At 46.6% G+C, this 8,790-nt stretch overlaps 1 protein-coding gene across 1 annotated transcript in view; it reads right to left on the bottom strand.

Moving 5' to 3' along the window:
- The window catches only part of LOC112118415 (gap junction beta-6 protein), a 14,660-nt gene extending 6,277 nt beyond the window's left edge, over positions 1 to 8,383 (bottom strand). The window contains exon 1 of the mRNA XM_026653410.1: positions 8,317 to 8,383. The gene's annotated coding sequence lies outside the window, so the exon portion shown is untranslated. The remainder of the gene's footprint in view (positions 1 to 8,316) is intronic.
- Positions 8,384 to 8,790: the final 407 nt, after the last annotated feature.

Raw genomic sequence — 8,790 nt, forward strand, 5'->3', positions numbered from 1 at the left:
GAAAGACTCACATCAATTACAATAGGCTTTGGATCAGCTCTAACTGAGCTTTAGATATTGGAATGTTGTAATTGATTTTGTTAAACAGATTAGAGATGCTTCTATACAGCTAAATATATATCATTTAAAAAAACAGAACTGCCACATAGAAGTTTGTCGCTGTACATACGAATACAGGTTCATTTCTCCTCTCTGGATCCCACCAGGTTCTTTGCATTCCCAGTTTTGTTTGCTTTCTTGCATCTCTTTTCCTGTCTATTCTTTCCGTCTCCTCCTCCTGTCTCTACCAGTTGTTTCCCACCTCTCATATCTCCTCCATTCCCCTTCATATGCCCTTTTTCTTGGAGTAGGTCTACATTTAAAACACTGCAGCGGTGCAGCTGCGCTACTGTAGCACTTCAGTGAAGATGCTACTACGCCAAGAGCTTCTCCTGTCAGTGTAGTTAACCCACCTCCACGAGAGGCAGTAGCTTTGCACACTGTTGGTGGGGTGGGGTTTAGGTCGTTATAACAGTGTTGCTCAGGGGTGTGGATTTTTCACACCAAAGTGACATAGTTATACGGCTGTAAGATTATAGTGTAGACCTGACCTTACTTTTCTCACTGCTGTCTCTCCACCCAGCCCTGCTTTTCTTTCCTGCCACCACACCACCTCTCTCTCCCCCTTCCACTTCAGCTTCCCAGGTCTCATTATTCCTTTTGCCTCCTCCTGCCCCACCAAGTCTCACTCCCCACCACACACATGCCTAAATCTCTTTTGCCCCTTCACCACTTAAAAACCCATCTCTCCCACCTCCTCCAGGTATCTCTCCTCTTCTCCTGAAAACTGGTCCTGCCATCCTCCTCCATTTGCCCCTCTCCTGTTCTACCTTTCAAGGCTCCACTCCTGCTTTCATGCTGGCTGAAAGCCATGTGGCACCTGGAACACTCCCCAGTGATAGAGCCACTTTCAGTTTGACCCTGCAACCTTTGAAGTTAGTGTCAATACTGCTATTAAGTATCAGAGGGGTAGCCGTGTTAGTCTGGATCTGTAAAAGCAGCAAAGAGTCCTGTAAAAAAAACAACAAGGAGTCTGGTGGCACCTTAAAGACTAACAGATTTATTTGGGCATAAGCTTTCATGGGTAAAAACCTCACTTCTTCAGATGCTCATGCTCCTATATGTCTGTTAGTCTATAAGGTGCCCAGGACTCTTTGCTGCTAATACTGCTATTGACATCAGTGGGTGAAGGATCAACCCCTTAGTGCCATCAGTCCAAATAGATCACACCAGCTATCCCCATTCTGGTCAATCCCTGAATCAAACATCGGTCACAACATCTGGGGCAGATGACAAGAAAATATTATAGTAGTCCCAACTGAAAGAGTGTTCTGGGAGAGTTCAATTGCTTTAATTTAGTCAGAGTGAGGTGGAAGTATTATGGGCTACTCTGCTGACTCAGTATCATTGTTCATCTTTATTCCAGATATTTGCTTCTCAGACCCTTTTACTGACAAAGCGAGTAAAATATCAACCGTCTCTCTGACGGAATGAAAAACTAAGGCAAGGAAAACTAAGATTCAGTTTAATTGATGGCAGCCTTTATTTTCAGATAGCCAGCACAGCTCTGTAACTGCCATGCCACTGTACACGCATTAGGACCCCAATCCAGCAAAACACTTAAGCATGAGCATAACTTAAAGCATACAAATAGCCCTATTGACTTAAATTCTTTGCTGGACTGAGGCCTGGCAGTATACCCCTCATCTCCTGCAAAAGGCAATAGCAGAGGCAGCAGCAAGAGCATCTGGGGGAATCTGAGGCAGAAAAGAGAAGCAGAGATATATAGGGAGATTAGAGTCAAAGGAAGGAGCTGGGGAGACCACAGTGTAGGGAGGGAGCCACAGAACTCAGTGACATTGAGTAACTGAGCTTTCAGTCTCCACTGTAGAGAAACTCATCCCTTAAATAAAAAATTAAAAGAGCATTTCTATATCAAAAAATGGTTTGAAATGGGGATCAAGCCGTTGCACATCTTAGCACCAGTCACAGCTGCACTACTCCATTGGTTATTCTGCTGTTCCAGCTGAGCCACCAGGGGGACCAGGATATCAACATTATCACTAGCAGCAGAGGGGTACTGCACACCTACACAAGACAGCATCAGGATACTAGAGTTGAGAGCTGCAATTGCAAAGCGAGAGGGCACTATGTGCTTGCCCTGCTAACCCCTATGATACTAGCTCTGAGTGCTGGAATCATCAAGATCTAGTGATTAGATTACAGTCACTCCCCCCTTAGCAGATGCCTTTCTGAGGGCTTGTCTACACTGGCACTTTACAGCACTGCAATTTTCTCGCTCAGGCAGCAGCACTTTAACGTTGCTAGTGAAGACGTGTCCATACTCTCAGGGTATGTCTTCACTAGCAACGTTAAAGCGCTGCTGCAGCAGCGCTTTAATGTGGCTGTGTAGTAGGGTGACCAGATAGCAAGTATGAAAAATCGGGACAGAGTGTGTGTGTGTGTGGGGGGGGAGGTGGTAATAGGCACCTATATAAGAAAACTCCCCAAATATCGGGACTGTCCCTATAAAATCAGGACATCTGGTCACCCTACTATGTAATCACGGCACCAGCACTGGGAGAGAGCGCTGTAAAAAACCCACCCCCACGAGGGGAGTAGCTCCCAGCACTGGTGCACTGGCTACACTGGCACTTTACAGCACTGAAACTTGCAGCGCTCAAGGGGCGTGTCTTTTCACACCCCTGAGCGAGAAAATTTCAGCGCTGTAGAGTGGCAGTGTGGACAAGGCCTCAATTAAAAGCTGGGTACAGCAGGCGGTCTTTAATCAGAAGTTAACAATAAAGCTTCAACAAACCAGGTGTTAGAGATTGCAGTGTATGTAAGCATGCTGGGTTTGTATTAATAAAATGGTGAAAAAGATAAAAAGTTTATTCTGTTCATGTAAAGCTAACGTGTGGAACTCACTGCCACAGGATATTACCCAGGCAAATAGCTTACTAGTAAAATTAAAAAAGCAGCATATGTAATATTATTTGTTTGTATTACAGTAGCACCTGAAGAACCAGTCAGTAATGGTGTCCTATTGCCCTAGGTGCTGTACAAATTCAGAATAAGATCATGCCCTTCTCCCCACACCTACAAATAGTATCCTGATTTACTCGTTTCCCCAGGCTTGCATATGGACATGGATGTCTATGGTGCCTCCACTGGCTAGTCAGGCTCAGATTTCCTCCGATGTTGGGTGTGCCTTGAACTGCCCCTTTGTTGCCTTCATCAGCATGCTTTTAGATATTAAATATGACTAAGGGTAGCATCTGCAGTTAAACCAGCCATCACACACTTAAGTGCATTATCAGATTTTCAACAGAAGCATTTGGCATTGGCCAGTGTTGGGAGACAATTCTCTGTCTTGGTGTGGCAATTCTCATGCTAATTTTTTCCATCAGCAAAGCTTTAGAATCGTTAAACTGCTTATGATCCCAAATCATTGACAGAATGAGCCTGATCTTAGTTGCAACCCCCATTCAAACCAGTAGTTCTATGGTACACTAAAGGCTGGTGTGCACTTCCAAGTTTTACCACCATAACTCAGGTAGGGGTGCGATTTTTGCCAAAATAATTACTGGTAAAAGCCCTATTGTAGACACAGCTATAACAGAATTCAGTGTCTTTCCTTCAGCAGTTGACGACACTGTTCTCACAGTTTTGTTGTGGAAGAAAACTTAACTCTGAACTCGGGTTTTGGCAGCTAAAAAGCCTTTCCTTTCACAATGCAAAGAAACTTGCAGCAATTTGTAATTCTGCTGCTGTGTATTGAAGAATCAAAGAGTGCCCAACAGGAATACCCAAAGCAAAAAGATGATCAACTTTTATTAAAGAATTACAAAGTGGTTGATAAAGATCAAAGCAACAGTCCCACCCTCTTAGAAGCCAGGGCAGTTCTCTCTAGCAGCTTTTAAGTGCTCTTCTACAAGTACAGTAACAGTTCTGTCTTCAAGTGAAGGCAGTTAGTAACTGAAAGGTAAATTTACAGCAAATTTACAATGACAGGTAAGGATCATATGTCTGACTTAAATCAGTGGTAGACAAAGTCTACTGTCTGCCCTGAGTACCTTCCACAGCCAGTGTGTGATATGTGCAGGCTTGAGCATTAGCTGAAACGATATATTTTCCTTATTCTTCTTCAATCTCAAGCACTTCTAGCCTTAGGAAAACAGGTGCTTGGTGTGTACTAATTCAGTGGTTCTCAACCAGGGGAATGTATATCCCTGGGGCTACACAGAGGTCTTCCAGGAAGTACATCAACTGAGCTAGATATTTGCTTAGTTTTACTACTGGATACATAGAAAGCACTAGCGAAGTCAGTACAAACTAAATTGTTATACAATGACTTGTTTATACTGCTCTATATACTATACACTGAAATGTAAATACAATATTTTAGAATTATATGGTAAAAATGAGAAAGTGAGCAATCTTTCAGTAATTGTGTGCATTTTTATGTCTGATTTTGTAAGCAAGTAGCTTTTAAGTGAGGTGTAATTTGGGGGTACACAAGACAAATCAGACTCCTGAAAGGGGTACAGTAACCTGAAAAGGTTGAGAGCCACTGTACTAATTAACCCAGAAGCAAAAGACTCAGAGATAATTAGATCTTTACTTGCTGGATTAAAATGTAACACCGCAAAGCAGGTAGCAAGCAAATATACATTTGTCAATTAATTATTTACTGAATAAGGGCTCAGTCCTGCAAGATGAAGTGTCTTCAGCTCCCATAGTGACTCAGCACCACAAAGGATGGATTTGGCAAGGTTCTGTTGATATGTCTAAAAATATATAGATTTAAAGTGAACTTTGAATAGTTTTTAGAAATACCTGCCACTGTTTCACTCTCCCCATAACTGTGAATTAACCTACTATTGCTTGGTGAGAGGTGCCATTCATAATACTTTTCCATATGAGATACATTCTCATTATGCAAAGTAGGACACGAGTCAGAAGAATTCTTGCCTGAATTCAGCCACTGTTAACCATGTTTTTTCTTGCAAAACTTATCTTGCAAGAGTTCTGAGTTCCCCAAGACAAATTCACTTTGGCTATAAGTGGATACGGCAACTCTGAACTCAACAGAATTATATCTTGCATCAGAGGGTAACAATCTCTGATCACTATCAACAAGGGGTGGATTGGAACCAGCACCCTCAAAATGAAAGACTCTCTAGCCCAGGGATCGGCAACCTCTGGCACGCGGCTCGCCAAGGTAAGCACCCTGGTGGGCCGGGCCAGTTTGTTTACCTGCCGCGTCAGCAGGTTCGCCCGATCACGGCTCCCACTGGCCGCGGTTCGCTGCTCCAGGCCAATGGGGGCGGCGGGAAGCCATGGCCAGCACATCCCTCAGCCTGTGCTGCTTCCCGCAGCCTCCATTGGCCTGGAGCAGTGAACCACAGCCAGTGGGAGCCGCGATCAGCCGAACCTGCGGACGCGGCAGGTAAACAAACTGGCCCGGCCCACCAGGGTGCTTCCCCTGGCAAGCCGTGTGCCAGAGGTTGCCGACCCCTGCGTCTAGCCCATTACCCAATCCCTTGAACCATCCTTCTTCACTCAAGATTTCTGTGCTACATGAGAAAAATGGATACACTCTGCTCTATTGATGGGAAAGGAAATAGGATAGAACTAGATTTCGCAGTCCAAAGACCCAGATATTGTGACTTGATTGCCCAGAGACCTTGACTAGGACAAGGCAGCTCTATCCAAAGTGCCCTGGGGAAGCTTTCAGCCACCATCTATCTCAACTGCATATGGTCTAGAGCCAGGTACTGCAGCCCTTACTCAGGCAAGACTCCTGCTCATGTCAGCAAAGCCAGCCACAGTGATCAGGAAACATTTATCCTGATTCACACCTTTCATTTCCTATTTCCTCAGTAAATTATAGGAGTGGTCTACTCTGAGCTGGGGTAATAGTGTGGATAAGACCTGTCCTTTGATGCAAGCCTGTTTACTTTCATGAGAATCTCTTTAAAAAACGAAGCCAAACACATAAGGCATGCCACAAATTACCTTTAATAGCTGTTGCCTTTATATTGCTTGTTGCTTTAATTCTCTGAAGTCATGGTCTTGTGAACTTATAGAGACATTGTCCACTGTTAAGTGGACAGCTAATAGTAATACTAATGTTTAAAATAAGTCTCATGAAAAGTTAAATTAAAGCAGATTTTTGGATTTAAACTTTCCCTTAAATATCTTCATCCCAAACCAGCAACATTGGATTGGTGCAGGAGAACCAGAAACAACCAGAATGGAAGCAAAAGTGAAATTTACTAATCTATTTACATTTTCCAGGCTGAGTGAAGGAATGAAAAAGTAAGATATTTTAAATGTTTTCATATTTAATGTTTGCAGTGTTGTTGTTGCTATGTCAGTCCCAGGATATGAGAGAGACAAGGTGGGGGGGTAATCTCACATATTGGTGGAACTTCTGTTTGTGAAAGTGACAAGCTTTCATGCTCCACAGAAAGTCAAGTCTGGGCCTCCAGCCCACTTATTAGTGAAACAGGTAAAGAATGCATATGTTGTATACACACACTTTTTGCACTTCTGGAGAACCTTTAGTACAAGAATATCAAGGTGATTTACAAGCAACAGTGAATTTAGCCTCACAATGCACCTGTGAAGTAGATTTAAGTATTATTCTACCCATTTTATAGATGAGATTGAGTGACTTTCCAAATTTTACCTCAGACTTCCTGTGCAGAACCAGGAAAAGAATGCAGGTGCCCTAGTTCCCATTCCCAAGCCCTAACCATAAGTCTATCCTTTCTCTCAGGAATTAATTTAACATTTAATCTACAGACAATGTGTCCCTTCAAGCACAGCACTGGAGTATTTCATTTTCCCTGGGTTAAAGTTAGCAGGGAGGGAAAGAAAGTTAAGAGCAAGAGGAGCATACAAAAATAGATACTACAGCCTGGCGCCCTTTCAAACAGTCAATTTACCAAACCTGTCATGCAAGTAAATTAAAAACCAGTCTTTTTACAAACTCAGCCAGACACTTCACCCTATTTACCCTGCCCTTTGGCTGCTGAGCGCATTACAAAGCTTGTCCAGTTTAACGAAAACCCTGTATACATTCATGGGCAAGTAAGACAGTCTTGTTGACAGAGGCTGAAGCCTTTTAAACTAGTTAAAAGCTGCTCAATATCATGTAAGTAACAAATAGAATGAATTTATAAAAAAATTCTCCAACTCTGGGTGCTGGGGTGCACGCGTAAACCCTCATGGAATACAATAGGGACCATCACTATAAGAAGAATGCTTGAGATTCCTGAGAGTCCAACAACCCCTTATCTCTAAGGTTATCCAGAAAAGAAGACGGAAATACCCGGGCCACGTGTAAAAGATGAACCCAGAGCGACAGTCATGGCAGAAGGTCACCGGGCAGCTGAAGGAACACACATAATGGACTGGTTTCAGAGTAGCAGCCGTGTTAGTCTGTATCCGCAAAAAGAACAGGAGTACTTGTGGCACCTTAGAGACTAACAAATTTATTAGAGCATAAGCTTTCATGGGCTACAGCCCACTTCTTCGGATGCTGTAGCCCACGAAAGCTTATGCTCTAATAAATTTGTTAGTCTCTAAGGTGCCACAAGTACTCCTGTTCTTTTTACATAATGGACTGACAGACAGAACCCCTTCACACAACAGGACTTAAAGAGGGGAAACTTATGGGACTTAACACAGAGGCCATGCAAAGTGCACCCCGGGAGAGGCAGGGACGAGGAGCCTTGCCCGGAGGATTCAGATTCAGGATCCACGTAGCTATGAATCAAAGAACAGGTTCTAGGAGCCACTGAACGAGCCAGTTTTATAACACAACGCCTTTCCACAGATCACCGGGTTAGCTCCGGCCTCAATGACCCGATCCTGCCATTGCCAACCCTCCCCCGCCCCCACAGTCTTTCCTGCTTTCTAGGGGGGGGGGCAGGATCGGGCCCTAACTCCTGCCCCCAGAGGGTAGCTCGCTCCTGTGCCCCCCGCGGTCCCTGGGAAAGGCCAGTAAGGGTGCGAGGGAATCAGAGCTCGCCCCGGCACACACAGACCCAGCGCCCCCCGCCTCACCCCGGCGGCCGCTGTCCCTCAGAGCTACGAGAGACGGGCCCCCCGCGCGGGGCTGGCCCCGGAGCCCGGCTCCCCGGGCCGGCTGCAGCGCGGATGGGCGCCTCGTCTCCCCCGGCGCTGGAAGCGGGCGCTCAGGCAGCGCCGCAGCGGGCTTCCCCCGCCCCGGCCGCCCTGCAGGGAGAGCGGCGCCGAGCTCACCTGTCTCAGCCACGCGCGCAGATGAGAGCCCCTGTTGCGCGCTGGGCGCCGGGCACCATGGGCGGGCGGGCGGCCCGGGGCAGGAGTAGCCGGCGCAAGCTCCGCTGCGCGCGGTCCTTGCTCTGCCTGCGGGTGTCGGTGCCTGAGTCCCGCGAAGCCTTCAGGGTCCTGCCCGCTCCCCGGCCGGCAGCTGCTTTTAACCCGCCCCATGCCCGCCTCCTCCCCTGAGCGCCTCAGCCCGGGGCCGGGGGCGGGCGGAGAGGACAGTCCCGATCCCCAGAGCGAGCCCGGCTGAGGCGCTGCCCCCGCCCCCATCTCCTCCGTCTGGCCTGGCTCCAGCCGTTCCCGCAGCACCGCTCCCAGCCCAGGCACCCGCGGGAAACCTACTGCCAATGGGCCCCCGCATGGGAGCCGGGCATCTCCCCCGTCCCCAAGGGGGCTGCGTGTCAGGAGACGAAGGGCCACATCTGCCCC

This window comes from Terrapene carolina, unplaced genomic scaffold (genome assembly GCF_002925995.2).
Source record: "Terrapene carolina triunguis isolate 2854851 unplaced genomic scaffold, T_m_triunguis-2.0 Scaffold138, whole genome shotgun sequence".
Lineage (NCBI taxonomy): Eukaryota > Metazoa > Chordata > Testudines > Emydidae > Terrapene > Terrapene triunguis.